Below are 19,411 nucleotides of genomic sequence, written 5' to 3'. Positions count from 1 at the left end.
TTTATTGTTTATTTGTTTATTTTTTAAAAAGTTTTGATCTCCTCTTGTGCTTAAATAACTGTAGCTACAGTCTTCACAATCGGAGCCTTAAGCTTAAAAGCTTACAGCGCCTAGTGTTCCCTGGCAGTCTCCATTCCAAGTACTAACTAAGCGCACACGATCGGGATTCCTAAGAGTGCTACGGCCATAAGCAATGACTGTTGGCTGTAGAAGACTATTTGTAATGCCTGTTCTAAGAGTAACTCTTGTTACAGAGCTGCTTGTAAACTAAAAAGCCTCAAAACTCAAAATAAATGACTGGCTTTCCAGTGTTTTTTGTTTATTTGTTTTTTTATTTGTTTGTTCATTTTTTATTCATTTATTGTTTATTTGTTTATTTTTTTAAAGTTTTGATCTCCTCTTCTGTTTAAATGACTGTAGCTACAATGTTCACAATCGGAGCCTTAAGCTCAATGGCTTACAGCGCCTAGTGTTCCCTGGCAGTCTCCATTCCAAGTATTAACTAAGCGCACACGATCGGGATTCCTAAGAGTGCTATGGCCAAAAGCAATGGCTGTTGGCTGTAGAAGACTATTTGTAATGACTGTTCTAAGAGTAACTCTTGTTACAGAGCTGCTTGTAAACTAAAAAGCCTCACAACTCAAAATAAATGACTGGCTGTACAGTGTTTTTTGTTTGTTTGTTTTTTTATTTGTTTGTTTATTTTTTATTCATTTATTGTTTATTTGTTTATTTTTTAAAAAGTTTTGATCTCCTCTTGTGTTTAAATGACTGTAGCCACAATCTTCACAATCGGAGCCTTAAGCTTAAAAGCTTACAGCGCCTAGTGTTCCCTGGCAGTCTCCATTCCAAGTACTAACTAAGCGCACACGATCGGGATTCCTAAGAGTGCTATGGCCAAAAGCAATGGCTGTTGGCTGTAGAAGACTATTTGTAATGACTGTTCTAAGAGTAACTCTTGTTACAGAGCTGCTTGTAAACTAAAAAGCCTCACAACTCAAAATAAATGACTGGCTGTACAGTGTTTTTTGTTTATTTGTTTTTTTATTTGTTTGTTTATTTTTTATTCATTTATTGTTTATTTGTTTATTTTTTAAAAAGTTTTGATCTCCTCTTGTGTTTAAATGACTGTAGCCACAATCTTCACAATCGGAGCCTTAAGCTTAAAAGCTTACAGCGCCTAGTGTTCCCTGGCAGTCTCAATTCCAAGTATTAACTAAGCGCACACGATCGGGATTCCTAAGAGTGCTACGGCCATAAGCAATGACTGTTGGCTGTAGAAGACTATTTGTAATGCCTGTTCTAAGAGTAACTCTTGTTACAGAGCTGCTTGTAAACTAAAAAGCCTCAAAACTCAAAATAAATGACTGGCTGTACAATGTTTTTTGTTTGTTTGTTTTTTTATTTGTTTGTTTATTTTTTATTCATTTATTGTTTATTTGTTTATTTTTTAAAAAGTTTTGATCTCCTCTTGTGTTTAAATGACTGTAGCTACAATCTTCACAATCGGAGCCTTAAGCTTAAAAGCTTACAGCGCCTAGTGTTCCCTGGCAGTCTCCATTCCAAGTATTAACTAAGCGCACAAGATCGGGATTCCTAAGAGTGCTATGGCCAAAAGCAATGGCTGTTGGCTGTAGAAGACTATTTGTAATGACTGTTCTAAGAGTAACTCTTGTTACAGAGCTGCTTGTAAACTAAAAAGCCTCACAACTCAAAATAAATGACTGGCTGTACAATGTTTTTTGTTTGTTTGTTTTTTTATTTGTTTGTTTATTTTTTATTCATTTATTGTTTATTTGTTTATTTTTTAAAAAGTTTTGATCTCCTCTTGTGCTTAAATAACTGTAGCTACAGTCTTCACAATCGGAGCCTTAAGCTTAAAAGCTTACAGCGCCTAGTGTTCCCTGGCAGTCTCCATTCCAAGTACTAACTAAGCGCACACGATCGGGATTCCTAAGAGTGCTATGGCCAAAAGCAATGGCTGTTGGCTGTAGAAGACTATTTGTAATGACTGTTCTAAGAGTAACTCTTGTTACAGAGCTGCTTGTAAACTAAAAAGCCTCACAACTCAAAATAAATGACTGGCTGTACAATGTTTTTTGTTTGTTTGTTTTTTTATTTGTTTGTTTATTTTTTATTCATTTATTGTTTATTTGTTTATTTTTTAAAAAGTTTTGATCTCCTCTTGTGTTTAAATGACTGTAGCTACAATCTTCACAATCGGAGCCTTAAGCTTAAAAGCTTACAGCACCTAGTGTTCCCTGGCAGTCTCCATTCCAAGTATTAACTAAGCGCACAAGATCGGGATTCCTAAGAGTGCTATGGCCAAAAGCAATGGCTGTTGGCTGTAGAAGACTATTTGTAATGACTGTTCTAAGAGTAACTCTTGTTACAGAGCTGCTTGTAAACTAAAAAGCCTCACAACTCAAAATAAATGACTGGCTGTACAATGTTTTTTGTTTGTTTTTTTTTTTTATTTGTTTGTTTATTTTTTATTCATTTATTGTTTATTTGTTTATTTTTTAAAAAGTTTTGATCTCCTCTTGTGCTTAAATAACTGTAGCTACAGTCTTCACAATCGGAGCCTTAAGCTTAAAAGCTTACAGCGCCTAGTGTTACCTGGCAGTCTCCATTCCAAGTACTAACTAAGCGCACACGATCGGGATTCCTAAGAGTGCTATGGCCAAAAGCAATGGCTGTTGGCTGTAGAAGACTATTTGTAATGACTGTTCTGAGAGTAACTCTTGTTACAGAGCTACTTGTAAACTAAAGAGCCTCACAACTCAAAATAAATGACTGGCTTTCCAGTGTTTTTTGTTTATTTGTTTTTTTATTTGTTTGTTCATTTTTTATTCATTTATTGTTTATTTGTTTATTTTTTTTAAGTTTTGATCTCTTCTTGTGTTTAAATGACTGTAGCTACAATCTTCACAATCGGAGCCTTAAGCTCAATGGCTTACAGCGCCTAGTGTTCCCTGGCAGTCTCCATTCCAAGTATTAACTAAGCGCACAAGCTCGGGATTCCTAAGAGTGCTATGGCCATAAGCAATGATTGTTGGCTGTAGAAGACAATTTGTAATGACTGTTCTAAGAGCAACTCTTGCTGCTTGTAAACTAAAAAGCCTCACAACTCAAAATAAATGACTGGCTGTACAGTGTTTTTTGTTTGTTTGTTTTTTTATTTGTTTGTTTATTTTTTATTCATTTATTGTTTATTTGTTTATTTTTTAAAAAGTTTTGATCTCCTCTTGTGTTTAAATGACTGTAGCCACAATCTTCACAGTCGGAGCCTTAAGCTTAAAAGCTTACAGCGCCTAGTGTTCCCTGGCAGTCTCCATTCCAAGTACTAACTAAGCGCACACGATCGGGATTCCTAAGAGTGCTATGGCCAAAAGCAATGGCTGTTGGCTGTAGAAGACTATTTGTAATGACTGTTCTAAGAGTAACTCTTGTTACAGAGCTGCTTGTAAACTAAAAAGCCTCACAACTCAAAATAAATGACTGGCTGTACAATGTTTTTTGTTTGTTTGTTTTTTTATTTGTTTGTTTATTTTTTATTCATTTATTGTTTATTTGTTTATTTTTTAAAAAGTTTTGATCTCCTCTTGTGTTTAAATGACTGTAGCTACAATCTTCACAATCGGAGCCTTAAGCTTAAAAGCTTACAGCGCCTAGTGTTCCCTGGCAGTCTCCATTCCAAGTATTAACTAAGCGCACAAGATCGGGATTCCTAAGAGTGCTATGGCCAAAAGCAATGGCTGTTGGCTGTAGAAGACTATTTGTAATGACTGTTCTAAGAGTAACTCTTGTTACAGAGCTGCTTGTAAACTAAAAAGCCTCACAACTCAAAATAAATGACTGGCTGTACAATGTTTTTTGTTTGTTTGTTTTTTTATTTGTTTGTTTATTTTTTATTCATTTATTGTTTATTTGTTTATTTTTTAAAAAGTTTTGATCTCCTCTTGTGTTTAAATGACTGTAGCCACAATCTTCACAATCGGAGCCTTAAGCTTAAAAGCTTACAGCGCCTAGTGTTCCCTGGCAGTCTCCATTCCAAGTACTAACTAAGCGCACACGATCGGGATTCCTAAGAGTGCTATGGCCAAAAGCAATGGCTGTTGGCTGTAGAAGACTATTTGTAATGACTGTTCTAAGAGTAACTCTTGTTACAGAGCTGCTTGTAAACTAAAAAGCCTCACAACTCAAAATAAATGACTGGCTGTACAGTGTTTTTTGTTTGTTTGTTTTTTATTTGTTTGTTTATTTTTTATTCATTTATTGTTTATTTGTTTATTTTTTTAAAGTTTTGATCTCCTCTTGTGTTTAAATGACTGTAGCCACAATCTTCACAATCGGAGCCTTAAGCTTAAAAGCTTACAGCGCCTAGTGTTCCCTGGCAGTCTCCATTCCAAGTACTAACTAAGCGCACACGATCGGGATTCCTAAGAGTGCTATGGCCAAAAGCAATGGCTGTTGGCTGTAGAAGACTATTTGTAATGACTGTTCTAAGAGTAACTCTTGTTACAGAGCTGCTTGTAAACTAAAAAGCCTCACAACTCAAAATAAATGACTGGCTGTACAATGTTTCTTGTTTGTTTGTTTTTTTATTTGTTTGTTTATTTTTTATTCATTTATTGTTTATTTGTTTATTTTTTAAAAAGTTTTGATCTCCTCTTGTGTTTAAATGACTGTAGCTACAATCTTCACAATCGGAGCCTTAAGCTTAAAAGCTTACAGCGCCTAGTGTTCCCTGGCAGTCTCCATTCCAAGTATTAACTAAGCGCACAAGATCGGGATTCCTAAGAGTGCTATGGCCAAAAGCAATGGCTGTTGGCTGTAGAAGACTATTTGTAATGACTGTTCTAAGAGTAACTCTTGTTACAGAGCTGCTTGTAAACTAAAAAGCCTCACAACTCAAAATAAATGACTGGCTGTACAATGTTTTTTGTTTGTTTGTTTTTTTATTTGTTTGTTTATTTTTTATTCATTTATTGTTTATTTGTTTATTTTTTAAAAAGTTTTGATCTCCTCTTGTGCTTAAATAACTGTAGCTACAGTCTTCACAATCGGAGCCTTAAGCTTAAAAGCTTACAGCGCCTAGTGTTCCCTGGCAGTCTCCATTCCAAGTACTAACTAAGCGCACACGATCGGGATTCCTAAGAGTGCTATGGCCAAAAGCAATGGCTGTTGGCTGTAGAAGACTATTTGTAATGACTGTTCTAAGAGTAACTCTTGTTACAGAGCTGCTTGTAAACTAAAAAGCCTCACAACTCAAAATAAATGACTGGCTGTACAATGTTTTTTGTTTGTTTGTTTTTTTATTTGTTTGTTTATTTTTTATTCATTTATTGTTTATTTGTTTATTTTTTAAAAAGTTTTGATCTCCTCTTGTGTTTAAATGACTGTAGCTACAATCTTCACAATCGGAGCCTTAAGCTTAAAAGCTTACAGCGCCTAGTGTTCCCTGGCAGTCTCCATTCCAAGTATTAACTAAGCGCACAAGATCGGGATTCCTAAGAGTGCTATGGCCAAAAGCAATGGCTGTTGGCTGTAGAAGACTATTTGTAATGACTGTTCTAAGAGTAACTCTTGTTACAGAGCTGCTTGTAAACTAAAAAGCCTCACAACTCAAAATAAATGACTGGCTGTACAATGTTTTTTGTTTGTTTGTTTTTTTTATTTGTTTGTTTATTTTTTATTCATTTATTGTTTATTTGTTTATTTTTTAAAAAGTTTTGATCTCCTCTTGTGCTTAAATAACTGTAGCTACAGTCTTCACAATCGGAGCCTTAAGCTTAAAAGCTTACAGCGCCTAGTGTTACCTGGCAGTCTCCATTCCAAGTACTAACTAAGCGCACACGATCGGGATTCCTAAGAGTGCTATGGCCAAAAGCAATGGCTGTTGGCTGTAGAAGACTATTTGTAATGACTGTTCTGAGAGTAACTCTTGTTACAGAGCTACTTGTAAACTAAAGAGCCTCACAACTCAAAATAAATGACTGGCTTTCCAGTGTTTTTTGTTTATTTGTTTTTTTATTTGTTTGTTCATTTTTTATTCATTTATTGTTTATTTGTTTATTTTTTTTAAGTTTTGATCTCTTCTTGTGTTTAAATGACTGTAGCTACAATCTTCACAATCGGAGCCTTAAGCTCAATGGCTTACAGCGCCTAGTGTTCCCTGGCAGTCTCCATTCCAAGTATTAACTAAGCGCACAAGCTCGGGATTCCTAAGAGTGCTATGGCCATAAGCAATGATTGTTGGCTGTAGAAGACAATTTGTAATGACTGTTCTAAGAGCAACTCTTGCTGCTTGTAAACTAAAAAGCCTCACAACTCAAAATAAATGACTGGCTGTACAGTGTTTTTTGTTTGTTTGGTTTTTTATTTGTTTGTTTATTTTTTATTCATTTATTGTTTATTTGTTTATTTTTTATTCATTTATTGTTTATTTGTTTATTTTTTAAAAAGTTTTGATCTCCTCTTGTGTTTAAATGACTGTAGCCACAATCTTCACAATCGGAGCCTTAAGCTTAAAAGCTTACAGCGCCTAGTGTTCCCTGGCAGTCTCCATTCCAAGTACTAACTAAGCGCACACGATCGGGATTCCTAAGAGTGCTATGGCCAAAAGCAATGGCTGTTGGCTGTAGAAGACTATTTGTAATGACTGTTCTAAGAGTAACTCTTGTTACAGAGCTGCTTGTAAACTAAAAAGCCTCACAACTCAAAATAAATGACTGGCTGTACAATGTTTTTTGTTTGTTTGTTTTTTTATTTGTTTGTTTATTTTTTATTCATTTATTGTTTATTTGTTTATTTTTTAAAAAGTTTTGATCTCCTCTTGTGTTTAAATGACTGTAGCTACAATCTTCACAATCGGAGCCTTAAGCTTAAAAGCTTACAGCGCCTAGTGTTCCCTGGCAGTCTCCATTCCAAGTATTAACTAAGCGCACAAGATCGGGATTCCTAAGAGTGCTATGGCCAAAAGCAATGGCTGTTGGCTGTAGAAGACTATTTGTAATGACTGTTCTAAGAGTAACTCTTGTTACAGAGCTGCTTGTAAACTAAAAAGCCTCACAACTCAAAATAAATGACTGGCTGTACAATGTTTTTTGTTTGTTTGTTTTTTTATTTGTTTGTTTATTTTTTATTCATTTATTGTTTATTTGTTTATTTTTTTAAAGTTTTGATCTCCTCTTGTGTTTAAATGACTGTAGCCACAATCTTCACAATCGGAGCCTTAAGCTTAAAAGCTTACAGCGCCTAGTGTTCCCTGGCAGTCTCCATTCCAAGTACTAACTAAGCGCACACGATCGGGATTCCTAAGAGTGCTATGGCCAAAAGCAATGGCTGTTGGCTGTAGAAGACTATTTGTAATGACTGTTCTAAGAGTAACTCTTGTTACAGAGCTGCTTGTAAACTAAAAAGCCTCACAACTCAAAATAAATGACTGGCTGTACAATGTTTTTTGTTTGTTTGTTTTTTTATTTGTTTGTTTATTTTTTATTCATTTATTGTTTATTTGTTTATTTTTTAAAAAGTTTTGATCTCCTCTTGTGTTTAAATGACTGTAGCTACAATCTTCACAATCGGAGCCTTAAGCTTAAAAGCTTACAGCGCCTAGTGTTCCCTGGCAGTCTCCATTCCAAGTATTAACTAAGCGCACAAGATCGGGATTCCTAAGAGTGCTATGGCCAAAAGCAATGGCTGTTGGCTGTAGAAGACTATTTGTAATGACTGTTCTAAGAGTAACTCTTGTTACAGAGCTGCTTGTAAACTAAAAAGCCTCACAACTCAAAATAAATGACTGGCTGTACAGTGTTTTTTGTTTGTTTGTTTTTTTATTTGTTTGTTTATTTTTTATTCATTTATTGTTTATTTGTTTATTTTTTAAAAAGTTTTGATCTCCTCTTGTGTTTAAATGACTGTAGCCACAATCTTCACAATCGGAGCCTTAAGCTTAAAAGCTTACAGCGCCTAGTGTTCCCTGGCAGTCTCCATTCCAAGTACTAACTAAGCGCACACGATCGGGATTCCTAAGAGTGCTATGGCCAAAAGCAATGGCTGTTGGCTGTAGAAGACTATTTGTAATGACTGTTCTAAGAGTAACTCTTGTTACAGAGCTGCTTGTAAACTAAAAAGCCTCACAACTCAAAATAAATGACTGGCTGTACAATGTTTTTTGTTTGTTTGTTTTTTTATTTGTTTGTTTATTTTTTATTCATTTATTGTTTATTTGTTTATTTTTTAAAAAGTTTTGATCTCCTCTTGTGTTTAAATGACTGTAGCTACAATCTTCACAATCGGAGCCTTAAGCTTAAAAGCTTACAGCGCCTAGTGTTCCCTGGCAGTCTCCATTCCAAGTATTAACTAAGCGCACAAGATCGGGATTCCTAAGAGTGCTATGGCCAAAAGCAATGGCTGTTGGCTGTAGAAGACTATTTGTAATGACTGTTCTAAGAGTAACTCTTGTTACAGAGCTGCTTGTAAACTAAAAAGCCTCACAACTCAAAATAAATGACTGGCTGTACAATGTTTTTTGTTTGCTTGTTTTTTTTATTTGTTTGTTTATTTTTTATTCATTTATTGTTTATTTGTTTATTTTTTAAAAAGTTTTGATCTCCTCTTGTGCTTAAATAACTGTAGCTACAGTCTTCACAATCGGAGCCTTAAGCTTAAAAGCTTACAGCGCCTAGTGTTACCTGGCAGTCTCCATTCCAAGTACTAACTAAGCGCACACGATCGGGATTCCTAAGAGTGCTATGGCCAAAAGCAATGGCTGTTGGCTGTAGAAGACTATTTGTAATGACTGTTCTGAGAGTAACTCTTGTTACAGAGCTACTTGTAAACTAAAGAGCCTCACAACTCAAAATAAATGACTGGCTTTCCAGTGTTTTTTGTTTATTTGTTTTTTTATTTGTTTGTTCATTTTTTATTCATTTATTGTTTATTTGTTTATTTTTTTTAAGTTTTGATCTCTTCTTGTGTTTAAATGACTGTAGCTACAATCTTCACAATCGGAGCCTTAAGCTCAATGGCTTACAGCGCCTAGTGTTCCCTGGCAGTCTCCATTCCAAGTATTAACTAAGCGCACAAGCTCGGGATTCCTAAGAGTGCTATGGCCATAAGCAATGATTGTTGGCTGTAGAAGACAATTTGTAATGACTGCTCTAAGAGCAACTCTTGCTGCTTGTAAACTAAAAAGCCTCACAACTCAAAATAAATGACTGGCTGTACAGTGTTTTTTGTTTGTTTGTTTTTTTATTTGTTTGTTTATTTTTTATTCATTTATTGTTTATTTGTTTATTTTTTAAAAAGTTTTGATCTCCTCTTGTGTTTAAATGACTGTAGCCACAATCTTCACAATCGGAGCCTTAAGCTTAAAAGCTTACAGCGCCTAGTGTTCCCTGGCAGTCTCCATTCCAAGTACTAACTAAGCGCACACGATCGGGATTCCTAAGAGTGCTATGGCCAAAAGCAATGGCTGTTGGCTGTAGAAGACTATTTGTAATGACTGTTCTAAGAGTAACTCTTGTTACAGAGCTGCTTGTAAACTAAAAAGCCTCACAACTCAAAATAAATGACTGGCTGTACAGTGTTTTTTGTTTGTTTGTTTTTTATTTGTTTGTTTATTTTTTATTCATTTATTGTTTATTTGTTTATATTTTTAAAGTTTTGATCTCCTCTTGTGTTTAAATGACTGTAGCCACAATCTTCACAATCGGAGCCTTAAGCTTAAAAGCTTACAGCGCCTAGTGTTCCCTGGCAGTCTCCATTCCAAGTATTAACTAAGCGCACAAGATCGGGATTCCTAAGAGTGCTATGGCCAAAAGCAATGGCTGTTGGCTGTAGAAGACTATTTGTAATGACTGTTCTAAGAGTAACTCTTGTTACAGAGCTGCTTGTAAACTAAAAAGCCTCACAACTCAAAATAAATGACTGGCTGTACAATGTTTTTTGTTTGTTTGTTTTTTTATTTGTTTGTTTATTTTTTATTCATTTATTGTTTATTTGTTTATTTTTTAAAAAGTTTTGATCTCCTCTTGTGTTTAAATGACTGTAGCCACAATCTTCACAATCGGAGCCTTAAGCTTAAAAGCTTACAGCGCCTAGTGTTCCCTGGCAGTCTCCATTCCAAGTACTAACTAAGCGCACACGATCGGGATTCCTAAGAGTGCTATGGCCAAAAGCAATGGCTGTTGGCTGTAGAAGACTATTTGTAATGACTGTTCTAAGAGTAACTCTTGTTACAGAGCTGCTTGTAAACTAAAAAGCCTCACAACTCAAAATAAATGACTGGCTGTACAGTGTTTTTTGTTTGTTTGTTTTTTATTTGTTTGTTTATTTTTTATTCATTTATTGTTTATTTGTTTATTTTTTTAAAGTTTTGATCTCCTCTTGTGTTTAAATGACTGTAGCCACAATCTTCACAATCGGAGCCTTAAGCTTAAAAGCTTACAGCGCCTAGTGTTCCCTGGCAGTCTCCATTCCAAGTACTAACTAAGCGCACACGATCGGGATTTCTAAGAGTGCTATGGCCAAAAGCAATGGCTGTTGGCTGTAGAAGACTATTTGTAATGACTGTTCTAAGAGTAACTCTTGTTACAGAGCTGCTTGTAAACTAAAAAGCCTCACAACTCAAAATAAATGACTGGCTGTACAATGTTTTTTGTTTGTTTGTTTTTTTATTTGTTTTTTTATTTTTTATTCATTTATTGTTTATTTGTTTATTTTTTAAAAAGTTTTGATCTCCTCTTGTGTTTAAATGACTGTAGCTACAATCTTCACAATCGGAGCCTTAAGCTTAAAAGCTTACAGCGCCTAGTGTTCCCTGGCAGTCTCCATTCCAAGTATTAACTAAGCGCACAAGATCGGGATTCCTAAGAGTGCTATGGCCAAAAGCAATGGCTGTTGGCTGTAGAAGACTATTTGTAATGACTGTTCTAAGAGTAACTCTTGTTACAGAGCTGCTTGTAAACTAAAAAGCCTCACAACTCAAAATAAATGACTGGCTGTACAATGTTTTTTGTTTGTTTGTTTTTTTATTTGTTTGTTTATTTTTTATTCATTTATTGTTTATTTGTTTATTTTTTAAAAAGTTTTGATCTCCTCTTGTGTTTAAATGACTGTAGCTACAATCTTCACAATCGGAGCCTTAAGCTTAAAAGCTTACAGCGCCTAGTGTTCCCTGGCAGTCTCCATTCCAAGTATTAACTAAGCGCACAAGATCGGGATTCCTAAGAGTGCTATGGCCAAAAGCAATGGCTGTTGGCTGTAGAAGACTATTTGTAATGACTGTTCTAAGAGTAACTCTTGTTACAGAGCTGCTTGTAAACTAAAAAGCCTCACAACTCAAAATAAATGACTGGCTGTACAATGTTTTTTGTTTGTTTGTTTGTTTTATTTGTTTGTTTATTTTTTATTCATTTATTGTTTATTTGTTTATTTTTTAAAAAGTTTTGATCTCCTCTTGTGCTTAAATAACTGTAGCTACAGTCTTCACAATCGGAGCCTTAAGCTTAAAAGCTTACAGCGCCTAGTGTTACCTGGCAGTCTCCATTCCAAGTACTAACTAAGCGCACACGATCGGGATTCCTAAGAGTGCTATGGCCAAAAGCAATGGCTGTTGGCTGTAGAAGACTATTTGTAATGACTGTTCTAAGAGTAACTCTTGTTACAGAGCTGCTTGTAAACTAAAAAGCCTCACAACTCAAAATAAATGACTGGCTGTACAATGTTTTTTGTTTGTTTGTTTTTTTATTTGTTTGTTTATTTTTTATTCATTTATTGTTTATTTGTTTATTTTTTAAAAAGTTTTGATCTCCTCTTGTGTTTAAATGACTGTAGCTACAATCTTCACAATCGGAGCCTTAAGCTTAAAAGCTTACAGCGCCTAGTGTTCCCTGGCAGTCTCCATTCCAAGTATTAACTAAGCGCACAAGATCGGGATTCCTAAGAGTGCTATGGCCAAAAGCAATGGCTGTTGGCTGTAGAAGACTATTTGTAATGACTGTTCTAAGAGTAACTCTTGTTACAGAGCTGCTTGTAAACTAAAAAGCCTCACAACTCAAAATAAATGACTGGCTGTACAATGTTTTTTGTTTGTTTGTTTGTTTTATTTGTTTGTTTATTTTTTATTCATTTATTGTTTATTTGTTTATTTTTTAAAAAGTTTTGATCTCCTCTTGTGCTTAAATAACTGTAGCTACAGTCTTCACAATCGGAGCCTTAAGCTTAAAAGCTTACAGCGCCTAGTGTTCCCTGGCAGTCTCCATTCCAAGTACTAACTAAGCGCACACGATCGGGATTCCTAAGAGTGCTATGGCCAAAAGCAATGGCTGTTGGCTGTAGAAGACTATTTGTAATGACTGTTCTTAGAGTAACTCTTGTTACAGAGCTGCTTGTAAACTAAAAAGCCTCACAACTCAAAATAAATGACTGGCTGTACAGTGTTTTTTGTTTATTTGTTTTTTTATTTGTTTGTTCATTTTTTATTCATTTATTGTTTATTTGTTTATTTTTTTTAAGTTTTGATCTCCTCTTGTGTTTAAATGACTGTAGCTACAATCTTCACAATCGGAGCCTTAAGCTCAATGGCTTACAGCGCCTAGTGTTCCCTGGCAGTCTCCATTCCAAGTATTAACTAAGCGCACAAGCTCGGGATTCCTAAGAGTGCTATGGCCATAAGCAATGACTGTTGGCTGTAGAAGACAATTTGTAATGACTGTTCTAAGAGCAACTCTTGCTGCTTGTTAACTAAAAAGCCTCACAACTCAAAATAAATGACTGGCTGTACAGTGTTTTTTGTTTGTTTGTTTTTTTATTTGTTTGTTTATTTTTTATTCATTTATTGTTTATTTGTTTATTTTTTAAAAAGTTTTGATCTCCTCTTGTGTTTAAATGACTGTAGCCACAATCTTCACAATCGGAGCCTTAAGCTTAAAAGCTTACAGCGCCTAGTGTTCCCTGGCAGTCTCCATTCCAAGTACTAACTAAGCGCACACGATCGGGATTCCTAAGAGTGCTATGGCCAAAAGCAATGGCTGTTGGCTGTAGAAGACTATTTGTAATGACTGTTCTAAGAGTAACTCTTGTTACAGAGCTGCTTGTAAACTAAAAAGCCTCACAACTCAAAATAAATGACTGGCTGTACAGTGTTTTTTGTTTATTTGTTTTTTTATTTGTTTGTTTATTTTTTATTCATTTATTGTTTATTTGTTTATTTTTTTTAAGTTTTGATCTCCTCTTGTGTTTAAATGACTGTAGCTACAATCTTCACAATCGGAGCCTTAAGCTCAATGGCTTACAGCGCCTAGTGTTCCCTGGCAGTCTCCATTCCAAGTATTAACTAAGCGCACAAGCTCGGGATTCCTAAGAGTGCTATGGCCATAAGCAATGACTGTTGGCTGTAGAAGACAATTTGTAATGACTGTTCTAAGAGCAACTCTTGCTGCTTGTGAACTAAAAAGCCTCACAACTCAAAATAAATGACTGGATTTCCAGTGTTTTTTGTTTGTTTGTTTTTTCATTTGTTTGTTTATTTTTTATTCATTTATTGTTTATTTGTTTATTTTTTAAAAGTTTTGATCTCCTCTTGTGTTTAAATGACTGTAGCCACAATCTTCACAATCGGAGCCTTAAGCTTAAAAGCTTACAGCGCCTAGTGTTCCCTGGCAGTCTCCATTCCAAGTACTAACTAAGCGCACAAGCTCGGGATTCCTAAGAGTGCTACGGCCATAAGCAATGACTGTTGGCTGTAGAAGACTATTTGTAATGACTGTTCTAAGAGTAACTCTTGTTACAGAGCTGCTTGTAAACTAAAAAGCCTCACAACTCAAAATAAATGACTGGCTGTACAGTGTTTTTTGTTTATTTGTTTTTTTATTTGTTTGTTTATTTTTTATTCATTTATTGTTTATTTGTTTATTTTTTTTAAGTTTTGATCTCCTCTTGTGTTTAAATGACTGTAGCTACAATCTTCACAATCGGAGCCTTAAGCTCAATGGCTTACAGCGCCTAGTGTTCCCTGGCAGTCTCCATTCCAAGTATTAACTAAGCGCACAAGCTCGGGATTCCTAAGAGTGCTATGGCCATAAGCAATGACTGTTGGCTGTAGAAGACAATTTGTAATGACTGTTCTAAGAGCAACTCTTGCTGCTTGTGAACTAAAAAGCCTCACAACTCAAAATAAATGACTGGATTTCCAGTGTTTTTTGTTTGTTTGTTTTTTCATTTGTTTGTTTATTTTTTATTCATTTATTGTTTATTTGTTTATTTTTTAAAAGTTTTGATCTCCTCTTGTGTTTAAATGACTGTAGCCACAATCTTCACAATCGGAGCCTTAAGCTTAAAAGCTTACAGCGCCTAGTGTTCCCTGGCAGTCTCCATTCCAAGTACTAACTAAGCGCACAAGCTCGGGATTCCTAAGAGTGCTATGGCCATAAGCAATGACTGTTGGCTGTAGAAGACAATTTGTAATGACTGTTCTAAGAGCAACTCTTGCTGCTTGTGAACTAAAAAGCCTCACAACTCAAAATAAATGACTGGCTGTACAGTGTTTTTTGTTTGTTTGTTCTTTTATTTGTTTGTTTATTTTTTATTCATTTATTGTTTATTTGTTTATTTTTTAAAAAGTTTTGATCTCCTCTTGTGTTTAAATGACTGTAGCCACAATCTTCACAATCGGAGCCTTAAGCTTAAAAGCTTACAGCGCCTAGTGTTCCCTGGCAGTCTCAATTCCAAGTATTAACTAAGCGCACACGATCGGGATTCCTAAGAGTGCTACGGCCATAAGCAATGACTGTTGGCTGTAGAAGACTATTTGTAATGCCTGTTCTAAGAGTAACTCTTGTTACAGAGCTGCTTGTAAACTAAAAAGCCTCAAAACTCAAAATAAATGACTGGCTTTCCAGTGTTTTTTGTTTATTTGTTTTTTTATTTGTTTGTTCATTTTTTATTCATTTATTGTTTATTTGTTTATTTTTTTTAAGTTTTGATCTCCTCTTGTGTTTAAATGACTGTAGCTACAATCTTCACAATCGGAGCCTTAAGCTCAATGGCTTACAGCGCCTAGTGTTCCCTGGCAGTCTCCATTCCAAGTATTAACTAAGCGCACAAGCTCGGGATTCCTAAGAGTGCTATGGCCATAAGCAATGACTGTTGGCTGTAGAAGACAATTTGTAATGACTGTTCTAAGAGCAACTCTTGCTGCTTGTGAACTAAAAAGCCTCACAACTCAAAATAAATGACTGGATTTCCAGTGTTTTTTGTTTGTTTGTTTTTTCATTTGTTTGTTTATTTTTTATTCATTTATTGTTTATTTGTTTATTTTTTAAAAGTTTTGATCTCCTCTTGTGTTTAAATGACTGTAGCCACAATCTTCACAATCGGAGCCTTAAGCTTAAAAGCTTACAGCGCCTAGTGTTCCCTGGCAGTCTCCATTCCAAGTACTAACTAAGCGCACAAGCTCGGGATTCCTAAGAGTGCTATGGCCATAAGCAATGACTGTTGGCTGTAGAAGACAATTTGTAATGACTGTTCTAAGAGCAACTCTTGCTGCTTGTGAACTAAAAAGCCTCACAACTCAAAATAAATGACTGGCTGTACAGTGTTTTTTGTTTGTTTGTTCTTTTATTTGTTTGTTTATTTTTTATTCATTTATTGTTTATTTGTTTATTTTTTAAAAAGTTTTGATCTCCTCTTGTGTTTAAATGACTGTAGCCACAATCTTCACAATCGGAGCCTTAAGCTTAAAAGCTTACAGCGCCTAGTGTTCCCTGGCAGTCTCAATTCCAAGTATTAACTAAGCGCACACGATCGGGATTCCTAAGAGTGCTACGGCCATAAGCAATGACTGTTGGCTGTAGAAGACTATTTGTAATGCCTGTTCTAAGAGTAACTCTTGTTACAGAGCTGCTTGTAAACTAAAAAGCCTCAAAACTCAAAATAAATGACTGGCTTTCCAGTGTTTTTTGTTTATTTGTTTTTTTATTTGTTTGTTCATTTTTTATTCATTTATTGTTTATTTGTTTATTTTTTTTTAAGTTTTGATCTCCTCTTGTGTTTAAATGACTGTAGCTACAATCTTCACAATCGGAGCCTTAAGCTCAATGGCTTACAGCGCCTAGTGTTCCCTGGCAGTCTCCATTCCAAGTATTAACTAAGCGCACAAGCTCGGGATTCCTAAGAGTGCTATGGCCATAAGCAATGACTGTTGGCTGTAGAAGACAATTTGTAATGACTGTTCTAAGAGCAACTCTTGCTGCTTGTGAACTAAAAAGCCTCACAACTCAAAATAAATGACTGGATTTCCAGTGTTTTTTGTTTGTTTGTTTTTTCATTTGTTTGTTTATTTTTTATTCATTTATTGTTTATTTGTTTATTTTTTAAAAGTTTTGATCTCCTCTTGTGTTTAAATGACTGTAGCCACAATCTTCACAATCGGAGCCTTAAGCTTAAAAGCTTACAGCGCCTAGTGTTCCCTGGCAGTCTCCATTCCAAGTACTAACTAAGCGCACAAGCTCGGGATTCCTAAGAGTGCTATGGCCATAAGCAATGACTGTTGGCTGTAGAAGACAATTTGTAATGACTGTTCTAAGAGCAACTCTTGCTGCTTGTGAACTAAAAAGCCTCACAACTCAAAATAAATGACTGGCTGTACAGTGTTTTTTGTTTGTTTGTTCTTTTATTTGTTTGTTTATTTTTTATTCATTTATTGTTTATTTGTTTATTTTTTAAAAAGTTTTGATCTCCTCTTGTGTTTAAATGACTGTAGCCACAATCTTCACAATCGGAGCCTTAAGCTTAAAAGCTTACAGCGCCTAGTGTTCCCTGGCAGTCTCAATTCCAAGTATTAACTAAGCGCACACGATCGGGATTCCTAAGAGTGCTACGGCCATAAGCAATGACTGTTGGCTGTAGAAGACTATTTGTAATGCCTGTTCTAAGAGTAACTCTTGTTACAGAGCTGCTTGTAAACTAAAAAGCCTCAAAACTCAAAATAAATGACTGGCTTTCCAGTGTTTTTTGTTTATTTGTTTTTTTATTTGTTTGTTCATTTTTTATTCATTTATTGTTTATTTGTTTATTTTTTTTAAGTTTTGATCTCCTCTTGTGTTTAAATGACTGTAGCTACAATCTTCACAATCGGAGCCTTAAGCTCAATGGCTTACAGCGCCTAGTGTTCCCTGGCAGTCTCCATTCCAAGTATTAACTAAGCGCACAAGCTCGGGATTCCTAAGAGTGCTATGGCCATAAGCAATGACTGTTGGCTGTAGAAGACAATTTGTAATGACTGTTCTAAGAGCAACTCTTGCTGCTTGTGAACTAAAAAGCCTCACAACTCAAAATAAATGACTGGATTTCCAGTGTTTTTTGTTTGTTTGTTTTTTTATTTGTTTGTTTATTTTTTATTCATTTATTGTTTATTTGTTTATTTTTTAAAAGTTTTGATCTCCTCTTGTGTTTAAATGACTGTAGCCACAATCTTCACAATCGGAGCCTTAAGCTTAAAAGCTTACAGCGCCTAGTGTTCCCTGGCAGTCTCAATTCCAAGTATTAACTAAGCGCACAAGCTCGGGATTCCTAAGAGTGCTACGGCCATAAGCAATGACTGTTGGCTGTAGAAGACTATTTGTAATGCCTGTTCTAAGAGTAACTCTTGTTACAGAGCTGCTTGTAAACTAAAAAGCCTCAAAACTCAAAATAAATGACTGGCTTTCCAGTGTTTTTTGTTTATTTGTTTTTTTTATTTGTTTGTTCATTTTTTATTCATTTATTGTTTATTTGTTTATTTTTTTTAAGTTTTGATCTCCTCTTGTGTTTAAATGACTGTAGCTACAATCTTCACAATCGTAGCCTTAAGCTCAATGGCTTACAGCGCCTAGTGTTCCCTGGCAGTCTCCATTCCAAGTATTAACTAAGCGCACACGATCGGGATTCCTAAGAGTGCTATGGCCAAAAGCAATGGCTGTTGGCTGTAGAAGACTATTTGTAATGACTGTTCTAAGAGTAACTCTTGTTACAGAGCTGCTTGTAAACTAAAAAGCCTCACAACTCAAATAAATGACTGGCTGTACAGTGTTTTTGGTTTGTTTGTTTTTTTATTTGTTTGTTTATTTTTTATTCATTTATTGTTTATTTGTTTATTTTTTAAAAAGTTTTGATCTCCTCTTGTGTTTAAATGACTGTAGCCACAATCTTCACAATCGGAGCCTTAAGCTTAAAAGCTTACAGCGCCTAGTGTTCCCTGGCAGTCTCAATTCCAAGTATTAACTAAGCGCACACGATCGGGATTCCTAAGAGTGCTACGGCCATAAGCAATGACTGTTGGCTGTAGAAGACTATTTGTAATGCCTGTTCTAAGAGTAACTCTCGTTACAGAGCTGCTTGTAAACTAAAAAGCCTCAAAACTCAAAATAAATGACTGGCTTTCCAGTGTTTTTTGTTTATTTGTTTTTTTATTTGTTTGTTCATTTTTTATTCATTTATTGTTTATTTGTTTATTTTTTTTAAGTTTTGATCTCCTCTTGTGTTTAAATGACTGTAGCTACAATCTTCACAATCGGAGCCTTAAGCTCAATGGCTTACAGCGCCTAGTGTTCCCTGGCAGTCTCCATTCCAAGTATTAACTAAGCGCACAAGCTCGGGATTCCTAAGAGTGCTATGGCCATAACCGATGACTGTTGGCTGTAGAAGACAATTTGTAATGACTGTTTCTAAGAGCAACTCTTGCTGCTTGTGAACTAAAAAGCCTCACAACTCAAAATAAATGACTGGATTTCCAGTGTTTTTTGTTTGTTTGCTTTTTTATTTGTTTGTTTATTTTTTATTCATTTATTGTTTATTTGTTTATTTTTTAAAAGTTTTGATCTCCTCTTGTGTTTAAATGACTGTAGCCACAATCTTCACAATCGGAGCCTTAAGCTTAAAAGCTTACAGCGCCTAGTGTTCCCTGGCAGTCTCAATTCCAAGTATTAACTAAGCGCACAAGCTCGGGATTCCTAAGAGTGCTACGGCCATAAGCAATGACTGTTGGCTGTAGAAGACTATTTGTAATGCCTGTTCTAAGAGTAACTCTTGTTACAGAGCTGCTTGTAAACTAAAAAGCCTCACAACTCAAAATAAATGACTGGATTTCCAGTGTTTTTTGTTTGTTTGCTTTTTTATTTGTTTGTTTATTTTTTATTCATTTATTGTTTATTTGTTTATTTTTTAAAAGTTTTGATCTCCTCTTGTGTTTAAATGACTGTAGCCACAATCTTCACAATCGGAGCCTTAAGCTTAAAAGCTTACAGCGCCTAGTGTTCCCTGGCAGTCTCAATTCCAAGTATTAACTAAGCGCACAAGCTCGGGATTCCTAAGAGTGCTACGGCCATAAGCAATGACTGTTGGCTGTAGAAGACTATTTGTAAAG

This window comes from Hoplias malabaricus, chromosome 2 (genome assembly GCF_029633855.1).
Source record: "Hoplias malabaricus isolate fHopMal1 chromosome 2, fHopMal1.hap1, whole genome shotgun sequence".
NCBI lineage: Eukaryota > Metazoa > Chordata > Actinopteri > Characiformes > Erythrinidae > Hoplias > Hoplias malabaricus.
This window is presented reverse-complemented; position numbering follows the sequence as displayed.